The sequence below is a fragment of the Andrena cerasifolii genome, chromosome 1, assembly GCF_050908995.1.
Source record: "Andrena cerasifolii isolate SP2316 chromosome 1, iyAndCera1_principal, whole genome shotgun sequence".
NCBI lineage: Eukaryota > Metazoa > Arthropoda > Insecta > Hymenoptera > Andrenidae > Andrena > Andrena cerasifolii.
The window spans coordinates 27584492-27611596 of NC_135118.1; the positions used below are offsets into that span (position 1 = coordinate 27584492).

Below are 27105 nucleotides of genomic sequence, written 5' to 3' on the forward strand. Positions count from 1 at the left end.
CGTAGCGTGGCTAGCATAGCATCGCATAGCTTAGCTGGGCATCCCGGTGGATTCCCGGCTTAAGAGCAAGGGTGATAAGACGGAGGAATTTTTAGGAAAGTTCGTTTTAGTAGGTGAACCAGGATGAGTGATACAAGAAGACAGGTGGCACAGGGAATATTAGGTTGCTGCAATTGAAATGGCCGTTTCTGATTTTTTAATTTAAACTTTTATTTGACAATCCCAATACGTATTTCATCGATCGAAATAGTCACCATCGACTTCAATACACTTCTCCCAACGCTAAATAAGTGCACCAATGCCTTTCTGAAAGAAATCCGGAGTACGAGAGGCAATAAATTCAGCGAATGCAGTTTTTACATCCATTTCTTCTCGAAACACTTTTCCAATCAAAAAGCTATCTAGGTGTTTGAAAAAATGGTAGTCTGTAGGTGAAAGATCAGAAGAATAAGGAGGGTGAGGGAGAACCTCAATTCTACTTCAATTCTGCTAACTTTTTAAAGGTTTGTTTTGCAGAGTGTGGTCGAGCATTATCATGAAGCAATAACACACCTCGTCTATTGACCAATGCTGGCTGTTGAATACGCAGTTTTTCATACATGAAATCAATTTCTTGACAGTATTTGTCTGAATTTATGGTCTCACCTCGTTTTGAAAATGAAAAATGCACAACATCCCTTGCTGACCACCATACAGACCCCAAAATCTTTCGCGGATGAAGGTTCGGTTTCGGCATATGTTTTGGGGCTTCATTTGCATCCAATCACTGTGCAGAACGTCGTCGATTGTCATAAAGAATCCATTTCTCATCACAAGTAATTAGTATATGTAATATGCCGTCATTATTACGACGAGAAAATAAAGAACTGATCTCCAAGCGGCGGATTTTGTTGTTTTCAGTTTGTTCATGTTGGACCCATTTGTCCAGCTTTTTTATTTTCCTCAAGGTCTGTAGATGTCGGGAAACAGTTGAATAGTGAATATTCGTTCTCACTGCGATTTCCCGAACAGTTAGGCGTTATATTCCGCGTTGCCTCAGCCGCACTGTCACCAAGTTTGAACTCATACAAGTAAATTATTCGAATTTCCTTCCTTTCCATGATCAGTTAAAACGGTTTTTAATTACGTATACTGCACGATATAACAGAAATTATACACGCCAAATCACTTGTGAGACATGTACTTTTCAAAAGATACAAATACAACGCCATTTGCACGGAAAAGAGCTAAGCTACAAAGCCGAGAAGTTTAAATTGTAGAAAACGGCCATTTCATTTGCAACAAACTAATAGAAGGGAGAAAGCTTTGGTTTTATTTTTTATCTGTCAAAATTTGCAAAAGGGGAACAAAAAGAGTACACTCCACCGACACTTTTGCAATTTTTAACCCTCATCCGTCCCTTAATTTCCCAACTTAATCTGTCGCTTGGTGTCAAATTCGCACGATGGTAAAAGTCAATATAATGAAAAGATAAATAGTGTTAGCTTTACAAATTTCTGTATATCCGGGCAAGCGATTGTCCACATCGTTCAGAAATAATATAGCTTCACCTTTTTGTGAGAAAAATGTGGCAAATTAACACAAGGGCCGGCCGAGGGTTAACTACCCACTAAAAACTCTTGTAATTGGCGATCATTCTGTGATACCTCGAGGAGCTTCGATTAATCGATTCCTGTTTTACGAGTGTTTATACGCGAACCGCAGGCATGCCCATAGAACGCCAGCTCAGACTCGCGGTTATGGATAGTCAGTAATGACACCAGCCACCTTTGGCGCCGTATTTGTTATTATCCTTCATTACTAGTGTAAAATCAAATAACGGACACCACCATAAACGTCCGATAACTCACGGGCCCCTGTCACGGGACTGCGATTATAAGAAGCCATGGATGTCGTCATAATTAAAGACGATTTTCATTACTTTGCAGCGAGGAATTTCTATTCGTTTCAAACGAACGTTTGCGCTGTGCGCAAATTTTATTTCGATTTCATATACTCGTCGCTTGAAGTAATCTACCCATTACTTTCAGGTGCATCGAAGAACTGCGCAGTTTCCATTATGCTATTGGGTTGGCAACTAAGTGATTGCGAATTTTAAATAGGAAGGAAAATTAAAAAATTTTACTTGGAAAATATAACTTTATTAAATTATGAGTGATGGACAATAACTTAGTTATTGATAAATATTTTTAAATAAAAAAAATTAAGATACATAGTACTAGGTGCAATCCTTAAAAGGAAAAAAGATTTTTTGCGAAATGTGTTATAGCTTTTGAGCAAAAAATTTCCAAAGACCACCCTTTTTTCGGCCTCCTGACTGAGCATGACCCCTTAACACAGCCAAGCTGTATTAATTTTTTTTTAATACATGTATGGGGTACATTGAGCTTCTCTACAATCTCACGTGTTGTGCTATGACGATCTGAATCGATAATGGTCTTGATATGGCTCTCATCAACTTTAACTGGTCGGCCAGATCGTCGCGCATTTTCGAGTGAAAAATCACGAGAACGAAATTTGGCAAAGCAATTTTGACACTGCCTCTCCTTCAAGGCTTCATTCCCATACACGGCACGTAACTTCTTGTATACTTGCGATGCGTTCCTGCCTTTTCGGAAATAATACAATAAAATATGTCTGAAATGCGCGTTTTGTTCTTCCATTTTAAATTGGGATAAAAACGAAACTAAATAACTAATCGATACAATTTTCTTACTAATCAAAGGTGGAAGTTCAAGCAACAATAAAACAATATAGATTAGGTCCTTTGAACACGTTGACAAGACAACAGAATGTGCTAACACCGTCTATCGACAAAATCCGCAATAACTTAATTGCCAACCCAATACACGTATTCAAAAACCTAAAGCATAACTATTTTCCCTTTAAAAAACATCGTACGACAACGATAAATTAATTTCCTTTAAATCACCACGCAACGAAGTGTGACGTTACCTTCTCACGATGCTTAATAAATGGACCCCACAGAACTGCCTCGACTTGCCCACCAAAATTCCTGAGTTCGAAACCTCTTCAATGCACGAAATCGTCGCGCGAGCGACAAAGAGAGTGGAGGAGGCTTAGATCAGCCCTTTCGCGGGGGTCAATGTATTCATTGGCTGAGGGGACCCCGTGACGCATTTACCAGTGCCTGGTGCGAGTTTATACGCATCAGTTTGCAGTTATGCCGCGACTGGGAAAGAGGTTCAGTGCCATGAACCCCATGAAATCGAGTTAGCTAGGCGCAAGTTATCCGGAAGTGGATGTCTAACGTGACTTAGCCGTTATTTCAGCCAGCCGCTTTACACAAATTTCTCACGCGTTGAACGTTAACTCGCGATCCCTACAGATACCCAAAACTCAAATGAACAGAACTTTTCCTAAACCTGATCCTTCATAAAAATTAGAATTCAACAAATACTGCTAAGGTTGACTTGCACACTTTCCATCTGTCTACTCGCCCGCTGCCAGTCCTCTGCAAGCAGAATAAAATTGGAAAAAGTGTAGAAGCGAACGCCATGCTGGCGAGGTAAATTTTAGAATGTTAATAAGCCTGCTACAAAGTAGGCGCCCGATGGAACGCGTGGCCAACGTTCGCGTCGATAATTGCATGATAAATAACGTTTAATCGCGCCTTATAAACGCTCAGCCTCGAACGGAACCGTGGAAGCCTGGCACAACGATGTCAGGTGCAAATGATATGCCACGCCGGCAGACGGCCGTTCGGAAACTCTTTTCGATGCCTGTGTCTCACCGGGACATAAAACGCGGCCGAAGGTGTTTTGCGAGCGTCCGGAATATCGTGGACCGTGGTCACGCCCTTTCGTCCGAGATGTTTGCAAATCTCGTCGATGTAACTCTGTTCACGGCGCTATAAACGTCCCGTTTAACGCGAGCCGTATTTCTCTCAGTGAATGGTTATTCAGAAAAACGGCTGTGCTTAAGCACGCGTGTTGTTCTTGCTCGGTCGACTCGGGCGGGCAACTCCCTGCTCGTAGACCAATTTGTTCGATTTTTCTCCACGCGGAGCGACAACTTGCGCCGATTCGCAACCAAGTAACGCTTTTTACAGAACTGCAGCCAACGAATTCTATGGTAATTCGTGGAGCTTTGGAGTGGATGTTACAATCGTTGAATGGTATTTTCATTGAAAAGTAGCTTTGAACAGTTAACTTCGGGATTTAATATTGGGAGAGAGGCTGAAGTTGAAAGGATACAAATATTTTTAATGTAAGTTCAATTAAATTCATTAGGTGATTATAATAAATTATAAAATGAAAATCAGTTTCCCTTTCTTTTTACAAAGCTCTTGAATTACTCCAGTCGTGGTTGCGCTACCAGCTTTTAGTAGCTAATTTGTCTGACGTATTATCTTCCCGCTGGAATAAGGATTCATTCGGTTAGTTCGCCAGCCAAGAGAAAATGAAAGTGTGTGCACCAAAAGACTTCTGGCGAAATCTGTGGAAAATTAGCCAGCAGCGGCGAGCGTGCACGGGCGGTGAGGGCGCCAAAGGGTGCCGTTCGGTATTAAATGTCACTCAAGCGAGTCGTAAAGCAAATCTGCAGCGCGGTCAGTCAACGGCCCTGTGTCCTGCACCTTACCGTTGCTGTCTCAACATGTATTATTGCCGTCCACGTGGTATCGGGGGGATGAAAGCCGAACGAAAGTAAAAGAGAAAGGTCGAGGAGAAAAAGGCCCGAAATTCCGATTCACGCATACGGGGGTCAAGAGAATTTCTTTTCATGATTCAGAAACATTAATGCACCTGTATCTTTGAAAGGAAGAATGCATAGATTTACGCAGTATTAATTAAGGGAATTACATCACTGTCAAAGTGAAAACTATATCTTTTTCAACTAAGTAGCTCTGAAGTTGGATCTACTAACTACTCTATTGTCAGACGCCTATGAAGAGTCAGCTTCGCGATTCCCAGGATAATGTACAGGTAACGAAATCAGAGTAGGGTGATCTGTTAGTAAAAGTAGTACTCACAAATCGTTATTTAATCCCTTGAATGTTATTACTGTAAGCGAGCTGTTTCGTGACTAAAGTCATACATTCGAGAACGCAATTCTAGCAATATTTGATTGTTACAACCTTCGTTAAAAGTCTAGCATAGGATTAAATGAAAAATGGGATAAATGTCCAATAAATGAGTATATATTTCTAATGAATTAACCGAGGTACCCCAGTGAATAAACGGGATAATAACAAAGGTTAGGTTTTCAATGTATTTAGACGATTTTTAATAGGGGTTTAGTTTTCGTAGGTATTATATAGTGCTCGACACTATTTTTGCCGAATATATGATTATGTATACATTGATTGAAACATAAATGCCCAAGAAAAGGCATATACAATCTTCTTAAAAATCATATAAGAAGTAAATTAGGCAGAGGAAACAATTTGAACACACGAAATTTACATACAACTTTAGATAACTTGTAACGAGGGCTAATTTATTGCGACACATTTTTTTGACGGTGAAGATTGTCGCTTTGAATAGTTACTTGTTTACTGATTCTTAAAATTGAAACAATACGCCATATTTTCTAGTAATTTATAATTTAAAACAATCTGATTTATGTATCAGATGATACATTATTTACTTTACAGGAATTTCGTTTAACTTTTCGCGTGATCGATCGGCAAAAAATAGTGTCCAGCACTATATGAGCACCGTTCATTCACTGGACAGTAGGGCGGAGCGGAAAATTTAAATTTGAATTTTCAGTTGACCTGGGTGCGAGATAGTTGTCTTTTGAATAACCAAACACAACCGTAACAAATTTTTGGAAAAATATTCATGTCTGCAGGTTCCTTTTTCTCCTAAAAATGATTATATAATCATACTATATAAGCGAAAATTTAAATCGGAATTTTCAGTTGGCCCAGTGCGGGATAGTTGTCTTTTGAATAACCAAACACAACTGTACAAAAAATTTGGAAAATATTCATGTCTGCACGTTCCTTTTTCTCCTAAATAATCATATAATCATATAATCATTTTTAGAAGAAAAAGGAACCTGTAGACATGAATATTTTTCCACAATATTTTTACAGTTGTGTTTGGTTAATCAAAAGACAACTATCCCGCATCCAGGTCAACTGAAAATTCAAATTTAATTTTTCGCCTATATAGTATGATTATATAATCATTTTTGCGAGAAAAAGGAACCTGCACACATGAATATTTTTCCACAATATTTTTACAGTTGTGTTTGGCTAATCAAAAAACAACAATCCCGCACCCAGACCAACTAAAAATTCAAATTTAAATTTTCTCCTATAAATATAGTGTCGCTCCGCCCTACTGACCAGGTTACCTCCCTATCTGCGAGCGTTTGTCTACCTGTTGCACATAGAATTGAAACGTGAAACACCAAGTAGAATGGTAATTAAGTACCCTCCAGCATCAATACCACCGAGCACTGGCTTCCGACAAAGTACTTAAGATCATTTCCAGATGATCGCCTTTCAAACAGCCGTCATCATTCTCGCCTCCCAACGTTATCGATAGTCAGTCGAGGCATTCCATCACGCTAGTAACCCACCGTTCCTAGCCACGCGGCAGATCCACTATTTTCTCAGCGATTCCTGCGCCGTGACCGTTGCTTCCGACGCGGTCATCGCTGGCAGCCACTGAACGCATACATCATCGGCGATCCGCGGTTGGATATCATCTGGTAACGGGGATCGACGGCAATCGTCAGCACGCAGCCTGTCGAGAATCGCTGGTCATCGTTCGAAAGAAGTCGTCACGAGCAGACGTTCCAGGGCCCGTTACAAGTACCCTCGAGATACAATGCGCGCAAGACGGATCGCCATAGACTCTCGAGGCTGATCCCTTGGCTGGCGACTTCCCGCAGCCACTTCGTCGCGTCTGCTCTCTCTTCTGCCTCGCGGAGGCGAGGCAGACGAGATCGTGACTCGTTGACGCGCTAACGCGTTAACTCGACCATTTTTCCCCCGGAGAAGGGAAAGCACGTTGCGGTAGGTGATGTTTGGTAGCAAATGACGCTGGCCGATTAGTCATCACGAAGCTATCGAGGGGACCATGAATCCTCGTAACGATTACCATTCGTAACGAACGTCCACCGCGAGTTACTAGGCAGGTACAAATCGCCGGATCTCCCTTCTTCTTCGTCCCGTTTGCGCGCGCACATCTGCGTTATCTCGGCGCGAGTTTCTTCACCTCCCTGCTATTCCTTATCTCGAGACGGTGACCGTCCGCAAATATTCCCCCGCACTCACGGAGAACGACTTAACTGCCCTTCACGGCGCCCGTATGCGCACCACTTCGAGCCACATTCTGAATATTCCGCGAGATTAACGGTCGACCCTGGGAGACGCTGAAGCGCGCGTTCGAACACCGAAGTACCATTAGCGTGCTAGCAAAAGTTAGCTATTTATGCAGGTACTCTTCCATGGAAATGCAATTTCAAGCTGGCTCCTCGCTCATTTCCGAATTACTTTGATTCCATCGCGAACTTACAAACGCGACTGCAGGTACTTAAGATGCCTAAATGCAGGTTTGCACGGAGATCGACCTTCCGCGACTTGGAAAACGAAGTGCTGGGTAGAATCTCGCATCGAAGTAACGCTGATTCCTTCCGCGCAAAACGACGAGCACGAAGTCCTATTTCCGTGACGGCTGACCTACCTGCGCCCCTTTAAAGCTCGATGGAGTGTCCCGAAAATAGCGGGCCCTCGATTATCCACGCGCGAGTGCCACGAAATCGGGCAGGTACGAGCGTATCGTTCGCTCAGGCTCCGCTCGATCGCCGCGGAACGCCCGTATCATCGAGCATAACGCGGCCACGTGAACGGATCTCGCGGGCACCATGGTCCGGGCGAGATCGTCATACGCGCGCGAGCCTCGACGAGGCGGTATCGGCTGTGTGCGCGCTTCTCGGGGTCGAAGAGGCCTCGCCGGGCGGTGGAAAGGGAGGGAAAAGGAAGAGAGAGAGAGGCGGTGCGCCTCGGAGAAATTAAACCGTAAGGACCACCGAGCGGGCGTCGGTGAAATTTGCCAGGCTCGAAGGTCCGTGCCTTGAGCATCTCTCGTTTCCCTTCCTTTTTTTCCCGCCCCGCGATCCTCGGCGGCGTTTAATGCGCGCGAGCGAGAAGGGACGCGAATACGGGCAGCCGAAACCAAGTCGCTGCGCGAACTCTTCGGCGAGAGGGAATGATTGCGCGGCCGTGCGTTAAAAATGAAGACATTCAGATGGAGATATGATTCTATATAAATCACCGGCTGAAGCCGCCGCCGCGGCAACGCTCTGCCCTCGCCACGCTTTTCTCTCTTTCTCCCTTCGCGTCTCCTCCCTCCCTCTGTCTCGCATCCTCGTGATTCCAGCCACGATTCCGCGTACCTTTCCTCGATACCTTCCCCCCTCTCCTCCCCTATCCACTTGTTCGTTCTTCCTCCCTCGCTGTACCACGCTCCGTTCGCCTTCTGCGTTCTTTTTTTCGTTCCTCCTCTCGAATGGAGCTGGCTCGTGACCAGCGCTCGTCCCGGTGGCAGAGGGATTCATTTGTTTTATCTCGCCGATTTCAATTAATATTTATCCGTTTATTTGCCCGAGCCCCGACGGTATACCCGCGGACGGGAGCCGCTCCGTTACACGACCGCGATGAAACACCGCTACGCGCCCACACCAACCCTCCGCCAAACCCCTGCCCGCTCGCTGTTATTATCGCCCCTCTGTCCCGCGGCAGTGATTCGCGCGCGCGTTAGTACTTCCCCGGAAGATGAATCGCCGCGAATCGACGCGGGCCAGCGCCGATTCCTATCTTCCGCGAGGCCGCGTCCACGCGTACATCTAGATAAAACCGCGGGATGTATCGTCTAATTAGAACTAGCAATACCGAGCCGCCATTGTGCGTGGCGTCTCTGATAGCCGGACAGAGATACCGCGTCGGCGAATTAAAAACTCCCGCCGTCCCTTTCCGCGGTACGTTGATTGTTCAGGCTCCTTCGTTTGCATCCCGTCGATGTCTCGAGGTGGTATCTCGAGTGGTTTAGCGTTTCATTCAACGTAATGACTGGTGAATTTAGGTGGGAGAGGGGAATGCCGAGGATGGTGAAATTAACTGTTGCGTACACGCGTGGCTTGCAGATGAAGATGAAACGAATTTCGAACTTTAATTCTGTCGGAGTAAGCTTCTTTCGTAGATCAGGGTTTGTATTAAGACGTTACGAGAACTCTTGTCACTTATATGTAGAACTGCAGGGATTCAAACGGTTCCGAAAATAACTGTTTCAAACAGTTATGTATCGGTTCTGACTGAAACAGTTATGAGTCGGTGGACCTCACCGTGCACTAGGAACCTCTAGGACATTACATTCTCCTTTGATAAATATTGGGAGTCGTCCTGAAATTATGTACCTAACGCTTTTCTTGGGAGTAGTTGGTTTTTAATTTCTTACGTTTTTTTTTTAGAAAAGGGGAGCGGGAGTCAGGTAGGGTCTTACGTAATATTTTTTTTACCTAATTTTCAGGGGTTGAAACGGTTCCGAGAATAACTGTTTCAAACTGTTATATATCGGTTCTGGCTGAAACAGTTGTGAAGAACCGATATTCTGAATAACTGTTATTAGGAACCGAAATTTCTGACTATATCGATTTCGGTGACGGTTCTGCAGAACCGATAATATATCGGTTATAACGGTTCTAGAACCGTTATTTTTCGGTTTTATATCGGTTCTAAAACGGTTCTGGAATTGATTCTTGCATCGATTTTACAGGAATTGAAATAAGTAGATAGTACGATTACAGATTACTGTATGTTAAGAATTTATTTTACGGATTCTGTGATTGAAAACAAATATTTTTAAATACGCTCGAAAAACTGTCAATCTTATTCGCGGGTTTTCGAAACTTTTCTTTTAATGCGCACCATTTTCACAAAAATAATTTGTTTAAGAAATCGGTACGTACAACGGAAACTACACTCATATAGTTTATAAAAAAAAAAATGAAATTAGATTTCGGACCTGCTGTTCCATAGTTACAGATTCGCCCAATTCGCGTGGGGGGTCTAAAAGATTAATTAATACATTAAAATTTAAGGATATTTTTCTATTTATTTTTCTTGTATAGTCTCTTAAGACAGCGCACTAAAGTTAGGTAATACAAATTTTCTATGAAAACTGTAACTTATTCCTGAAAAAATTCGTAAAAATGGCTTACTTTTTCGGTCGTCACAGTGGTGTTCCCCCTTAAGTTCCTCACCGCATAATTTTTTTTTTAATTAATATTTTAGCAACACATCGAGACATATGTTGGTACATTACACCTACAACATACACCTATGAGATTCATGAAAATCCGTGCCCCAGATATCGCGGCCTCTCCTCGTAAGCAGTAAACGACATTTCACGAAGCATTACGTTCGGCACCTTAGTCCGACGGTGTGGAATCCGCGGGAATCCTCGCAGCGATCCAGCGCTTACGTATACGCGCGTGTGTGCACCTGCACAGGACGGGGCCGGCGGAACATTGTCGAGGATGGTTCGCGGCTAACCTTACAGGTTTCCTCTTCCGCGAACGTCCGAGTTAGCCGGGGAGAGCGCGATGGACGCCGCTTTTACACCTGAATGTATATATCTGCCGCGATCACTCGCGGGAACCCGGTGTGTATACCGTTGCGGTGCAGGCAGGTACCGTCATAAAGTAAATCAGGTATGATCGAGCAGCCGGGCCCTGGCCGAGCCAGTTCTAAGTCGAACGTCCGATACGGAGGAACGTGTGTACGTCAGAGATTACACGGCGCGGCCAGGGAAGGAGGGCCGAATGCCAGGAAGAGACGCGGCGTACATAGGCCGCGTCACGACTCCTCGATAAATGATAAAACGTCCGAGCGACCAGGAAACGGAGAAACTCGCGAAACGAAGCGTCAGAATTTTTATGGTCCTTGTAAATGCAAATCCCCCACTGTCCGCGCGTTGTTATGTTAATACCGTCGGTGGTGCGCCGTCATTTAAGAATCGATGCACCGCTGATAAGCGTCCGAGCGTAACACCTTATTTGGGCGCACGGAAAAAGTGTCTTTCGTGAATTAAGTATGCTACGTGTCCGTTTCCACGTGACCTTGACCGGGGACCGAATACGGAGTCGTGTACCGGTCTCCTCAGCGTTCGCGCAACGGTTCAAAGTTCGCCAGGGGACAATAGTCACCGGTTTTCCTTGAACCGTTCCCAAGGACGGCGAACCTTGGGCTACGATCTTACCGATTCGCGGAGGATTAACGCGTTTCCAGCTGTCCTTGACGTCGACGGATCAAGTGACTGACGTCGCTTGTTGGCAACGGAGGGTGTTTGGGGGGTATTCTTCTGGATGAATTGTAGTGGGATACTTTTGGGGGTGGAACACCTATTTCTACTTCGCTATACTCAGATATTGGAAGGACATAATACTGATGAAACGAGGGAATTATTTTTCAAAGCGAGTTGATTACAATTTCTGAAGGTTAGAGCAGAATTAATTTTAAGAACTCGAGGTGCCTTCGCGAACCTTAAAACTCAGTAGGTATTCAACACCAGCGTTACCAGGTTGGAGGAAAAAAGGACGGAAAAAGCGGATGGTAGAGTGGAACGTAATTCAAGTCGCGTAATGCAAGGGTCATTCCACGCGAAGTCGGACACTTTTCGGAGTAACATTTCGGGTTTTGGTGCGACTTGGATATGTTGTAGTCTTTAGGGATATATAAACATATCTCTCGAAGGATTTTTCGAAATTTCAAAAATTGTGGATGTTACAGCTCTTTGAAATATAGTGTTTACTATTTTTCCAAAAATTATAACTGTTGAACTAATAAACTGATAAAAATCAACTTTTGGGTGCTTACAGTGCAGATATAAGAGTACCTGATAAAAATTATTTCACTTAATAAAAACGAATATTTGACCATTTATTTAGTAATTGTTCTAAACAAATGCAATTTTATAGTTGAAGGCACCTTTTTAAAAATTTGGAAAATATATGAGGATAAAGCCCTGTTTTTCCTCTTTATGGACATGTTTTGAAAAACGTGGACGTTTTTAAATTGGCGAAATGAAAATTAATTGAATGTAACGCTGCGTCAAATCACACCGACTCGACTGGTCGCTCGGGCCGTGCGGTACTCGCAGCGGCGAAGCGGCTATGCCTGCCACTTTTATGTAGGGTATTAATGAGGACCGCTGCAAGGTTTAATACCGTTAATAGTTACGGGAAACTCACTCTCTGTCGATGGCACTTATTGTTTGAAACATTTAAGTTGCCATTGTTCAATGGAAACCACGAGAAGGTGGTGAGTATTCTTCCATCGGGAAAGGATGGGATGTGATGCAATTGCATTTGTTTAGAACAATTACTAAATAAATGGTCAAATATTCGTTTTTATTAAGTGAAATAATTTTTATTAGGTACTCTTATATCTGCACTGTAAGCACCCAAAAGGTCAAATTTATCTGTTTATTATTTCAACAGTTATAATTTTTGGAAAAATAGTAAACACTATATTTCAAAGAGCTGTAACATCCACAATTTTTGAAATTTCGAAAAATCCTTCGAGAGATACATTTATATACCCCTAAAAACTAAAACATATCCAAGTTGCACTAAAATCCGAAATGTTACTCCGAAAAGTGTCCGACTTCGCGTGGAATGACCCACAAGTGAGATATGTGATAAGTGTAGAGTGGTAGTAGGTGTAATGTGACGTCATAGTATTTCCCTCAAAGGGAATTTCTCCTGGCAACGCAGCTCAACACTCCACATTCCAATAGGTTGCCCAGCACGCTACCGTTCTCACCCCCCCTGCTTTTATCCCCACCCTCATTTACGTATCCTCCACCCCCTTCAACCTTCACATTTCACAACGAAAGGGACTCACTCAGCGCTAGGGAATTCAATCCAGGGATCCCGCCTGTTTTTTTAATTCTAAAACTCCCGCATCTGATATATCAAGTTATAACTTATCCCGAGGATTTCGCGAATTTTCAAAAACGCAAATTACTTTATGGACAACTGAAAAATATAAAAATGGAATCCAGAAAACAGCCGGGATCCCGGGATCGATTTCCCTACGCAGCGCGCACGTCCGACGTGGGCCGTTTTGATTCTAAACGGGACTCGCCCGACTCGTCTTCGGCCCGTCGTCGCGCAGTTGTTACCCTGGCGCAGCTACGAAATAAAGTAATGCGAACTGGCGCGGTTGAGGCAGAGAGCGGTGCGTTGTTGGGTCATTCGAGAGGCGATTTAATATAAATCGAGAAGACGAATGGCGCGCGCGGCCTCCTTGACTCGCGCGCGCTGTGTGTATCCCTAGGCGTACATGTATTTAAACAGGCGTTTAACATAATTCATCTACTCTCCGCTCTCGCGGCCTCTCTTCCTCCACGATCCTCCTTCACCCTCGTCGCCCCTTCCGCTCGCCCCCCTCCACCTCCAACGTCCACCTCGTCCTTCTCTCCCTTTCCGCGTTTCTTCCACTCTTTCCCGCGAGCGAATCAACGACTTAGGAGTTCCTATAACCGCGATGGAACGACGATGCTCTCGGTGCATCGTCGTCCAACCCCATCCCCCTCCCACCGGACGGATAAACGTATGCATCGGGCAGCGCGCGTCTCGTCGATGGAACGTGAGCGCGTGCAACGAGCACGGGACCCGCTCATATAAATGCAAAGTGGCTTTGGGAATAGGCTGGAACGTCACCAGTGAATTTACGGAACGAAAGGTCTGGGCTTTCGAGGCAGCGTCCACTTCCGAGTGCACCGCGCGAGGAACGCGCGCTGGCGTCCTCCGCGCGAGGATCGCCGACTGAACCGGTTGATCGATTTTTACCAGCTAGCTCAGCCGATTAACCGAGTTACCATATGGCCTAGTAAAACGGTCATCGACGGGCTTACTGCTGGTCGAAGGGGAAGCGCAAGAAATTATTCACTCATACCCCTGCACGTTTCTGTGATAACACACGCGAAACCTGTCGATGGAGGTAAGGTCATTCCGGGAGAGACGCACCTAGCGGAGAGATGCACCACTTCCTGTTCCGACCACACTACATAAGTGGCAGCACTGTTTCAACGCTTAAGACGCGTGTTCTTATCTACAAACATAACCTTATTAAACGAATCACATCGATCGTGCGGTTTAAGTTCATTAAAATTGAAAAAACTTTTCGTTGCGTTGGATTTGAGGCGAAAGAATTGTGTGAACGGTGAGTAAATTGGATTCGTTGCCCGGAGTGCTCAAAGTGGCTCCACGAAACATGTACCATGTATCCTCCCCTCTGTAATATGTGTAGAAGAGAAAAAAATGAATGAAAGTAGGGAGAAGAGGGTAACAACAAGTAGGTGCATCGCCCCCGAATCTGAAGTGCATCTCTCCCTCAGGTCTGGGGTTAGATGCACTTTTTCGAAGTTTTTTATAAAGCGTATTTTAATATTAAAACAAGGTTTTCATGTATTTAATATGTTACTTTGTCAAAGAGATTGAAATAAACAATCAAACTACATTTACCTAAATTTTCAGTTATATTTATTTAAGACTTTATAAGCAATCGAAAAGAAGTGGCGCGTCTCCCCCGAAATGACCCTGTACCAGAACGGAAGGAATTCATGAGTTCCGCTGATTTAATTGCGCAGCCAGAACCTGCTCGTGCGCGATAATCGGCGGCCCCCGCGTCCCGATGTAAATTGCGCTTTCATCAAATGAAATTAGCATCCGCTGTTCGCGTAACTGGAATCAACCAGCGAAGACAATTAATCGGACGCGTATGGGCCCACGGTGCGCGCCGTGAAGGTAGAAATAAAGGAACTTGTTGCTCGATAATTATCCAAGCGGCGACACTGCTGAATATTCAGGGATCGTTATTGCCAGGACGAGATAGAAGATAGTTTAATTGGCAAGAAACGCTGGGGCCCCGAGAGGCCAGCGAAATTTGTTAGTCGTAAAGTCCGGTGACGTCTCATTTTCAGCGAAAGATCCCGCATATGCTGATGAGACTCGTAATCGAAATGCACCTATGCGCTCGCTAATTGTTTTGCATTTTAATATTTGATTAGCGGCTGGGGAACGAGGGGAGCGTACGCGACGAATCTTGATTAACGTTAACGTCTTCATGGATTCTAATGAAATCCTTAATGAGATTTACACTTGCTCGTTAATGCGCCGAGAACGAGACGAAGCTATTTGTAACAAGTGTTCCCTCGATAGCAAAACAGTACGACTTACAAGGGAACATCCCGAACACGGAAATTAAAAAAAATTCTGAAACTTTGCGAATATGTAGAGAATTTCCTCCTGATTACAACGCAATTTTTGTTTGCTGCCGAAATTCACTCTAATGGGTTGAAATTGACCCATGAAAATTCGGTTATTTTCCAATTTTGTGTGATAACCCGGGAACTGTAAAATAATTTCTTCGCCAAATGATAGATCTAATTAAAAGAAGTAACTTTTGTCTCGAAACTTTTTTTCTATCTCTTACAGTTCGCGCGTTATAACAGAAAATCGGAAAATAGCCGAATATTTAGGGGTTAATTACACCCCCTTCGAGTGAATTTGGGGAGCAAACAAAAATTGCGTTGTAATCAGGAAGAAATCCTCTACATATTGACAAAGTTTCAGAATTTTTAGAATTTTCAGGTTGTGGATCTTCCCTTGTTAGTGAAACACTGTGCGGAATTTATTGCAGTTAGAATTTAATTGGCAAAAACTGACTACGTACTTGCTTCCAACTTTTAGTGCTTCCTCTGCTGGGAAGAGTGCAGATTACTAAACTCGTAAGAACTCTCTTCAAAGTCTCGGAAGTACATTAAAATTCTTCAAATCCAGTGTTTCTGTACATTTTGTTATAATCGAAGGTAGTTAAGCTTCCCTATCACTGGCACCGATGATTAATGTCAAATCTACTCATCGGCTACCTATCGTGAATACAGCAGGCATTAAACTGGAAGAGCACTGTCCGAAGAAACACGTCTGCCTCGAAGATTACAGCCGTTTCGTGGATGTTGAGAGATGGCGAGGGAAACCCATTGGCACGATTTCCTGCCACGAATAGACGCGATCCGGTTTCAGCTATTATGCCGTTTGCAGTAACAACGACGTGTTCTCGGTCTAACGAGCAGCAACTTAACGCAGAACCGATGTGCCCGAGTTTGCTGCACGAGGCTGCGAGTGGATCCCCTTTTATTCCCGAGGAAAATAGTCTCGCTACCGTAATCATACAGCGATGCCAGCGTGCAAACTTACTTCGGGGATGTCTTTCCCTCTTCATCGCGCGCGCAGCACCTTGTCATTACGCGTAAAAGCATGTTAAGCACGGGGAGAACGCGAACTATATAGAGCCCCTACTTTGCAATACGCGTAATTGACGTTTGTTTTTTTATTACTGTCAGTAGTGCTTCTGCCGGCTGTCTATTTTTTGCTGACTGATCGCGAGTCTCTAAGTACAGTGGCGATTGGTCATTGTTCGGTTATCATGTCTCAATTATTTATAGTACGATACACGAATTCTAATATCGTGAAGATATATCACAGAGGAATTTAAATCGAAGATTGGTACTATAGAATATAAAGTGTATACAAATTTTGAAAAATAATTTTTTTAAACACTTTTTGTTAACAGAAGATTGCAGGGCTTATTGGACCATTAAACTTTTGCTTGAAACTATTTTTTCAGTCTCTAGTACTTTGGGAGTTATACGCGAAAAAGTAGGCATGCCTCTTTGACTTTGAAGTTAGTTTTCACACCCTTAAGGGGCTTTCCGGTCTAGAGCCCATAAAAATAGGTGATTTTTAGGAATTAATTAAGGGAAAACTACTACATATAATTTAATGGGACTTCATGCATTATATTAAGTATTTCTTAAATTATATAAATATATTTTTTGTTTTATAATTAATCATTGCACACAGCACTGAGAAGCCGTTAAAGTTGAGTCGTCAAAAGATTCATCCAAATCGGTGGAGCCTGTAGCACCTAAACCATTGGTCTCAAATAAAAAACAATACCAGGTTATTAAAGGGCATGAAACTCGCTCGTGGACTGACCAAAAAATTTAAAAATTACATTTTTTTAAAAAGTAAAGACACTTGAAATTTGAAATCACTTTTCCCTATATTTTTCGCCTTTTCAATGCCTCTAAAAATTACAAATATTCATTTTTTTTAAACTTTACTAGCTTCTACACGAGCCAGAAGTATATTCTTCAAAATAAAAAAAGGTCCAATCGAATCGGATAATAATTTTTCGAGATACAGGTTCCACCGATTTCAAGAACACTGTTTCCAGAAAAACGTGTTTAAACTTTTACGCGAGTGCCGAGTGGCCGGGTGTTACCATGCGTTTGCCGCTACTCAAATGCCTATAACTTCGGGAATTTTAAAAATTTCAAAAATCCTTTTAAAGACGAATTCCTAAAAGATTGAACATTCGAAAAATGAAATAAAATAAAAAAATCCATTTTTAGACCAGAACCTCCCCTTAATTAATTCCTCCTCACCCCTATAAGTCCACAAAGTTGCGTTCCAATCGTTGAGTGCGGGTTCGCGGCGTTCCCTTATCAGCTAATCACACTGATGAAGAACTCGGTTCCCCCACCGAAGTCTTCTGAAACTGAATATCCAAGGAAACAGAGCAGCGATTCCAAAACGACCTCCACTATCAGCGGAGCACTGGCAAACGCTACCAAGAGGACTAGGCAGCAGCGACTTACGATTCCACGGATGTTTTTAACTTGTCATCGTGCACGCGAGGCTTTGTTATTACGGGCAGAAGCTCGTAAAGCAATCGGTGCGCGTACGATGTATCGCGGCACGCAGGGTGCGAGGGGGCGCATAATGCGGGGCTCTACATAATTACCGCGTCGCGGGGAAGCTTTATGGCGGCGCACTTGCCGAGTATTAATTTTCTTTCACACCGTGGTCGCGAAGAAACGGCCAGGAAAGCGAGAAGAACGGCGCAGGGGGGCCGAGGGCGAGGGTAGGGGGCAGACAGATCGGGAAGAAAGGTGGATAAAAGCGGGAGAAGAGATGCTCGGCGGTGTAGAGCGGTGTAATCACGACGGCGCCTGCAAATGGCGAGATAGCCATGCTCTACGTTCTCACTCGCGTGATTTTATCGCTCCCCCGTATACCTTCTCCTCCCTCCAGTCAGGCTCGTTCGTCTCACCGTCACCTCCTACTGCCTTTTCACCTTCCCTTCTCACCTCCTCTTTCAATCGCATTCGCTACATTCGAGCCCGCGCCATATTCTCCACTCGCGGTATTAATTATCATCGCCGGTACGTCACTTCCTAGTCTCTCATCGGCTGATTCCCCACTGTCTGAGGTTCTCATTGCACCAATTACCGCCAGCGTTACGGTAGATTCTGGATTATTAGGTGAACGACCGATACTCTTACGAATTACCGCGAAGGTACAATGGTGATTTGAGGAAAGTTACACTCCTGAATGTTTCCGCTGTGGTTCAAGGCGAGGAACTTATGACCGTGGGAGAAATTGTCTTTTCGTTATTATATTTATCACCTTGATCATCGCTGTAAGTAAGGGGGACCGGGGGTAGTTGATACATTAGTTTGATAGTCTTTAGTTTATAATTTTCAAATTACTTACTTTGGAGAAGTAATACTGCAATATGCAATTCTTTGATCCCTTTTAGAGGTATTAATTCCATTTACATTTAGCTAATGTAAAATTTGTAAGACTTTTTTACCGAGGGTAACGTGGCACGTGTAGATATTAAATGACCCCGTTGTCACGGCAAGTTAATACAATGGATTGCTGTTTAACCCTTCGTTGACACACTTCTTTTTTCGATCAACTTTGACGTACCTGGGTGACTTACACCCAGAGCAGTTTTTTGAACGACTGCCATTCTCATCTAAAGAATCCAATCGTTATGAAAAAAATCATAGGTCTCTATTTCGATGTCTTTAGAATGTATTCCAATTAAAATTTTGATTGTAATTTAATCACAGTTTTGGTAAAAAAAAATTCTAGATTACTGTATGTCGAGAGAAACGAAGGAAATCCTCAAAAAATTGTAACTTTTACAAATTTCAGTATTAGAAGCTAAAAATCTGCAGAGTTGTTGCAAAATTCACCCGAAAAAAATCAGGATTTCAACTTTAAATAGCCGTCATTTTGTTTTAAATTAATATTTCGGAAAATTCTCTCCGTCAATCCGAAGGTACATTAATATACTAACGAAACCTTTTCTGTTTTTTGATTTTAGATAATCTGCTTCCAAATGACAGTGCTCACCGCAAAACTAAATTTTTAAAAATGCTTCATGGATGTCGATTGTTACTTTATTATAAACGTAAACATTTTCTACGAAAAAATTACCAAATGCTCTTCAAACGTTGCTCTTTTAAGCGCAAAAAGTTTTGTAAAAACATACGCTTCCGCTTCTTCAAAAAAAAATCACAAATATTCGCCTCTTTTCGGCCGCCAGACTAGGTATAACCCCTTAAACAATATTCGAGAAATATTCTCACAAACTTTAATGCTGATTTTTACTTTTCTTCGTAAGAATCTTAAAACGCAATGCGCCACAAAAGTACCTTATTTAACGAAATATTTCTTGAGCGTGTTCCCATAATATCTCATGTCGCTGTGCGTCATATGCAGATGCAATTCTTGTATCCGCCCAGGAAGCAGTATTTAAAACATTACGATGTATCAACATGCCCCTGCATCAACTAGCCCCGGTCTTCTCTACGCGTTTCCTTTGGAAGTTTCTGTACCGCGGGAGGTCCCGAAGATGATCTAGACACGGAATTATAGATGTCTTGATACAAAAGGAGTAGGAGGTTGGTCTCGTAGATGGCTATCAACTTGGAATCAGTCCACTGCGTGATCAGATAGCGCGGGAAACACCTGCGCGTCTAAACTGGCTCGCCCAAAGAACGCTTAGAAGCACCTGCTGTTCAAGCTTTGCATCGTCGTTGTTACGAGAGTACAGCAGTCAAAGCGTCGCTTAATCAGCATTTCCCGGCTTCTACTTACCTCTTCATTATTACGTTTTATCATTACGCTCGCATGACATTCACATCGCTTTAATACGCGCCGCTCGCGAATAAATAACTCTCGTTGCTACCTCGCTGCTTCCGTGACCACTGTTCCCTCGTTTCGAGTCACCCCGGACTCGTAATCGCCACTGGAGCAATTACTCCGCGAAAACAAGTCCAGCCACTAACAGAGTTATTACGACGGACGTCAATTAAACCCGCAAAAAAGAGTGGTCGCGTGGAGCACGCTAATTCATTTAATCGGACGCGGGACTCGACGAGATTCTGTCTTACAGCGCGCGCATAATTATAATGAGGGGATAGATAGGTACTTTCGCACGGAACGACAGTGTCTTTAGGTCTGAACTGCTTAGAGTTCTTGAAGATATGATTATTGCGTAAAGGTTCAGTCTCGAATGTATTTTCTAGCTTTTGCTTTATCTTGGTAATCTGTTGTACTTTTAATTTTTATTCTCGAGGTTTTGTTGGGTTATTTCTCTTGCGCGGTAATGTTCGTGTCGTTATTTTTTCACTGTGTAAATAATGGAGTCTTCCGGTAAAAGGTAATAAATAAATAAAAAAAATAATATAGCGAAGTTTATGCGCCTCGTGGCTCTCCACTCGCCGCAACCGAGGATTCCGTTAAAATCTACCAAGTCCAATTTCAGTCAACTCCACGAGTCCTCCTCGAAACTTATTTGAAGCCAGAAGAATCATCTTCCCCTCGATTGTCCGTATCACGTACTTCCATACGTCGGTTCGCTCCGTACGATCTCGACGCTCCGACGCATTCCGCGGCAGTTCGTTCGTCGCCCACGACATTCCTCATCCCATCGTTGGAGCAGCTCCGATCGACGATCGAGGGAAAAAAAAAGGAAGGAGAAATCTGAAGGCGCGTGACGCGTGTTGCACCGCGCGACGGAGGGTGGGCGGGGGGTTAGAGGCGGGAGGGGTGGGCCCGAGGTGCAAACTCCGTCATTGTCAAGGAACTGACACTTCGGTGTACCAGAGCCCGGGCCCACGGCCATTAATAATCTTAGCCCGAACGAAGAAACAAAGAGGAGGATCGCTCGGCGGTTGGGACGGGGGTTGGCGAAGAGGGCAGCGGGCACGACGCCCGTTCACCAGGATCCGTCGGCTCGCTCCCCGCGCGTACACGTGGTAGGTATTCGAGAGTGTATCCGATGCGTCCAATAGGGCGGGACACGAGCATAAACAATTGCGGCATCGGCCTCGCCCCTTCCCGATACGATGTAATAAAACGAGAGGGCACTCTCTCTCGACCGCCCTCCACCCCCTCGGCTCCCTTCGCCCTTCCGCGTCCGGTCCCGCGTCGCATCGATCTCGCGTTCGCCTCGTCTCGCCGGCCCCAGGGCCAGGAATATCGAAATGAAGCAGCGCCCGCGCGATATTTCAGCGAGCCACAGGGGTCGTCGATGCGCGAGGCCCGACCTCCTACGATCGCGCGCTCCAAGGTCTCCGCGGCAGTCGAGAGATCGAAACAACGGGGTCCGACGATTTTTTAGCATCGAGGTAAACGCTGCAATTATGGCTGGATACGCGCGCACCGGAATGTGCTCGGTGCCAGTCGGTTTGCTCCGTGATGCAGCTTCGAGCCTGGTGATCGCATGACTCCGCGGAGCGTCGTTTTTCATGCTGCTAAGGGGGACGCGCGCCAGTTTGTTCGATAGGAGTACGAGTAAGTAAAGTAGCTTTTAACCGATGGAGGAGACTGTACGAGGGGCGGCCCTGGTACCCCCCAAAGGAAAAGGAAAAAGGAGGTTAATGTAACCACGACTGATTTAATTCGAGTTTTGTAAAAAGAAAAGAAAACCGGGTGCTATTCTTTCGGTAAATAAATTCTTATAATCACCTATTTAATGAATTTTATTGAATTTGAGGGGGTGCAAGATTAAATTCTGAGTGCGCCACTGGCCGGAGGGTGGGAGCCAAAATCATCTTATAAAATACTCGAACTCCTGGCTTTTGTCAACAACAAAGCCCGAGGTTTGAATGTTTTGTGAGGTATTTTAGATTTTCGCCACCCCGTTGCGGTGAATCTTAGGATTCACCGGTAAATTCTAACACTCACCGGTCTTCGAACTTTTACAGTAGCACCTAACAGATACACAGAGTAATCTTTCCCCGATTTAACTACCTTCTGAAGAAACACCTAACCCAAACTTAACCCAAACCTAACCCAATACTAACCCAAATCTAACCCTAACCTAGACCTTCTGAAGAAACACAACACACGCCTCACCCTCTGCTTAGTGAAACAGCACCTACATTCTACTCATTGCCCTTCCTATCACACCACTTACGTAACAAGCATTCACCCCACGCATCGAGGATTAAGAAAAGCGAAGTGAAAAAAGAACGGCTCGGCCGCGACCGCGACCGCGACAGGACCATTACGTAAGCAGCAAGTTTTGCGTGGCCGTTGCTTATTTAGGAGATCCTTGCGCCTTTCTCCGCTCGGTGGTGCGCTCGTTTCGAAGCCGATTAATTTGAAGCCGTACAGGGGGAGCCTGACCTAAAATAGAGGTACGATTTTAATTGGAATAAGTTCCGCGGAGCGTTACAAAAACCGCACGACTACCCAGGCTGGCCGAGATCGGACGGCGTTCCTTGGCCCGCTTCGGGCAGTCCGCGAGATTCTGGACAAGCGGAGCCGCGCGCGCGTCTGTTCTTGCGCCGGCGATTAAAGCGAATCGCGGGGCCCCTGTCGCTTCCTAATTTATTAGGCCGCGTTACCGAAGAGAATCGGGAGCGGCGCGGACCGGCGAATTAAATCCGTGGCCGCGCCCGGGCCGAAATTAGATACGACGGAGATAAATCCGGGAGGTGGGCCGACTCGGGGGCCGTCCGCGTAGCCACCGCGTCAGAGTAAATTGAGACATTCGGCAATGGCGGCGTCGAAAGTAGATCGTATCGATGATTAATGTCCCGCGCCAGTAGGAAGCACCGGTAAAAACCGCGCAATTACACCGGACGATGCTTAATGACACCGATAAGTGGTAACCGCGAAACGATACGCATTGTGAGCAGCGCGGGATTATACACGGGGCCCACGCTACGGTCCACCGTGTAATAACTGCAATTTCACTGGGACTTAATCTCCGTTCCATCGATTTCGAGGCAACGGCGAAAACTCGGTATCCACTCCAGGCGCTTCGGCGAGGTATAGGGGAGACCGGAGCAAAGTGACGTGAAAAAAGTTTGAAGTCGAATAAAAATTTTCCGTTTCAATACAAATGTGTGGAAATAGATTTATAATATAATTTGAACATTACTATTGATAAACGACGAATAGCAATGCTTAAAATAAACTTAAAGTATATTAAAATTCAAATTGAAAAGAATATGCCAAAACGACCACTTTACCCCATGTAAAGTGAGCTACTATCTGGGGTAAAGTGAGCTGATATAAAATACGAGTTTTAATTAAGGATATAGGTAATTATTAACCCCTTGCGCTGGGATGACGTGTGTAGCACGTTAGTTTCTGTTTTTTTTTTAATCGTGGTTGTCAAAAACTGTGGCAGATTTCATTGTTTATAAGCTTGTTATAAACACGCAGAAAAAATTGGAGTTAAAATAACACATTTAAGACTCATTTATCCAAAAAGCTAAATTGAAAAGAAAACCAATTGGAAGTCTCTAAAACTTCATTTTCAATTTTTTAAATGAATTTCTATTTTTCGATATCTGAATGTGCATAATTATCATTGTGGTATTACACACTATTACGTCACCAAATTTTTTAAATAGATTCTATTGTTAAAGAATAAATTAAGAAAGCTCATTTTACCCCAAGGTTCACTTTGCCCCGGTCTTCCCTACTGCGCGGCGAGAAAGCGCAGTAGATGGGTGCTTATTTAATAAAAAAACGATTTTGCACGGCGAACCCTGTCAATGTGTTCAACCTTATAAGTAAATAATGTGGTACTGTTTTCAGTTACGTATTAGAGGTTGCTACCGGCCATTGTATTTTGAATTTTTCAGAAAATGTAGCTACCAAGGGCTATTTTTTTTTCTATTCACGAGTTGTTCTAGATATTGCACACCTTGATATCGAAAAGAGTCTGTTGAACCTAGAGTTCCAGCTATTCTGTAGCTAGTTACGCGTACAGTAAATTTAACGAGCTCGTTTAAAATTAAAATTATGTTCATGTCAAGGGCATCAGTTATTAGGTATCTGCGATGTCAACGCTTTATACTTAAGCGCTTTATTACGGCTTTATTGCAATTTTTTTTGTATAAGTGGAATTTTTCCCCGTCAATCAAACTGTTATTATAACTAAAGCAGAAACTATGAAGAGGCCCAGGAATCGTACTAAAGAAACCAATGGTCCCAGACTAGCCTGACCAAATTGCTAACAAAACAAAGTCACCGTTTAAACAAGTAGCTCATCCGAATAATCCCTCTTTATCAGCCGTATGTAGAACCACAGGCAAGAACTGACTTCTAAGTAACACATTTTCACGAAACTGTCTTCTATACACCAGCCACGTGAACCAATAGAATGACCACTAAAGCAGCGCAATCGTTTTGAAACATCCAGGGTAGGTACATTCAGATTGAAAGGACAACGTCCTCGGGCAGCCGCGATCGCTTGAGGGGAAAGATCAGCAAGAGAGAAAAAAAGGCTTTCATGTCGAAGTCAGACTTTTCTCATGGTGGATTAATACCGCGCCGGTGAAAAGCAAGCTACGAGAAGGGGGATCGAAGGGGGCCGGGCACGGTAGGGTGGAATGGTGATCGTTCTTCCCTGGTAAGCTGGACAATAGCAGCGCCGCGAAGTGTAGCGGACAAACAAATAGCCAATTAAAATTCCGGTTGCACGGCGAACATACTTGTATCAGCTGCAGTACTACCAACCATTGTGCACCGGAGGCATGTGCGAGCCGGTGTCTGGATCGGTTGACTGGGCCTGGTACCAGAAGATCGGTTGCTTACGACCAACCTTCAAGGACTATCTCCGCGGCGAACGGGGGACTCGTTTGCACCGTTCGCTCAGCTGAATCTTGCCTCCCAAGAGACATCGTTATCGACCAATCGCCCCTTTTATCGGCCACGGATTCGAGCCTCTCGCCGCTGTCACGTTTCGATCTCGTGGCTAATTAAAAAAAAAAATTAGTCGTCCGCCAGCACTGATTTCAACCGAGTTGCCGATACATTTTTAGTAGCTTGTAAGTGGATTTGTTGTATTATCATTACATAGATATTATTATTATTCAATTTTTGCGAAGAAAGAGCACGTACTGAGAAATTTATGTCGAGGATCAATTCGGCGATCCTTCATTTTATGTTGGAGGTGGTTTTGATGTTATACAAGGGTTCGATTCGATTTAATTGTAATAGCTGTTGCCACGAAAGAAACCTTCTACTTACCTTTTACAACTCGAACAGCCCACATTCATCGGTTCACTGACCTTTCTATCGTGCCACGAGAATTGACGTTTCGATAATTGGAAGATTTCGACGATAAATCAAGCTGAATGTTTTTGCAACGGGCCGCGATAACCGATAAGGGGTTGGCTTACGCGATCGTTATTGTTACTTGACCCGTGCGGTCGATAAAATCACGGGTATGATTAATTAAACCGGGAAATTAATTATCTAGGAGCCGGGTCGTTCCGTTCCCACTTGCCGCGCTTAACTATAAACGTCGGACTTTAAATTACTTCCTCGCCACGGCGATGCCGTGCAGGCGTTGCTGAGGAATCGTTTAATTCATAGATACCGATTTCAACTAGTATTATGAATGATGATAAGTATCGCCGGGTCAATAAAAAGCCCCGCAAGACGTATTATCCCATTGGGAACCTCATCGCAGGGAGCTTTCTATCCTTGGCGAATTCGCTTGGAACTCGCCAGGAGGATTAATCCGACGCAGGACTCGAAAACGCGGTGGACAATCCTGCGGCCTTTAGGCGCTGGCCGAGGAGGAATAGAAGATCTCGCGCACGCGATCGAAAATCCCTCGGATGCGCGCTGAATCCCCGCCCGCGCCGCGCGGCGAGAATGAACGATTACTAAATTACAACGCGCCCTTAGATACGATCGGCCAGCCATAATTGCAGGACTATTCATGCATTATTGGCTCGTATATTATTTGACGCGATTCAATAACTCTGAGCCGGGGACGGCCGATGTTATCTCTCCGTCGTTAAGCCGCATTCGCAATATCGATCGGCGCTGATTAATGGCCGCATTTAAGCCCGTCATTTTTCCTGCTGTTTATTAACGTTAAAATTGAATGTGTCCCGGGTGGACCGCGCGCGAAAAAAAACGGCCGACTCTTGTTCGTCTTCGCCTGGAAGATACATCTTCGAATGTGTGCTCAGCTACCGCGATAGCCTAACTTGCTGGGAACGCCTCAGCCTGGTGTTCGCCGCGGTCAAACGTCAGGTATTATTTATTGGGGGGAGCCTTGGGTAAATTAAAAAGTCAGGTGTCAGAGGCTTGGTTACATTGCTCGCGAAGGGATCAGGTCGGCAGGAATTGTAAACATGTTGCTCGTATAAATGGTAGCTAGAACTAAGGAAGGTACCATTTGGTGACCTTGGTGAATTTGTTTTTGCGTTTTGAATTTGGATTTAAAATATTAAGCTCCAACTGTCTCGAATGGATTTTATACGGGATGTCCCAGGAGGAAAGGTAAATAGGGAGGTGATAGAGAAGATAAATGAAGTGGTGGGAATATAGGCTAGAGTCTAAATATGGGCTGGTTGAAGTATTGAGTCGTAGTGGATGTTTCGCTCTATCGGAAAAGGTGTAAAAGCACAACTGAGAAAGGAGCTGTGGAAGACAGATAATGTAGAAAACAGAGAATTTCAACTGCATATAATAATAATAATAAATCGTTTTTATTCCATCGTATAATACAAAACCAATAACAATTAGTATAGCAAATAACGGAATGGGCGAGGCTCAGCATAGCTGTTATTATGCCCGACCTGAAGTAGAACAGGAAAAAGAAGAAAGAACAAGAATGAGAGGGGGGTAGAGTATAGAAATAAAACGTATAATAAAGTAAACATATTTAACACATAGATTCAAGTGTTGCATCATAAAAATCTTCAACAGGTG

At 44.1% G+C, this 27105-nt stretch overlaps 1 protein-coding gene across 2 annotated transcripts in view; it reads right to left on the reverse strand.

Moving 5' to 3' along the window:
* LOC143374323 (uncharacterized) overlaps nt 1–27105 on the reverse strand; it is a 339083-nt gene that overhangs the window by 220065 nt on the left and 91913 nt on the right. The gene's annotated exons all lie outside the window — the stretch shown is intronic.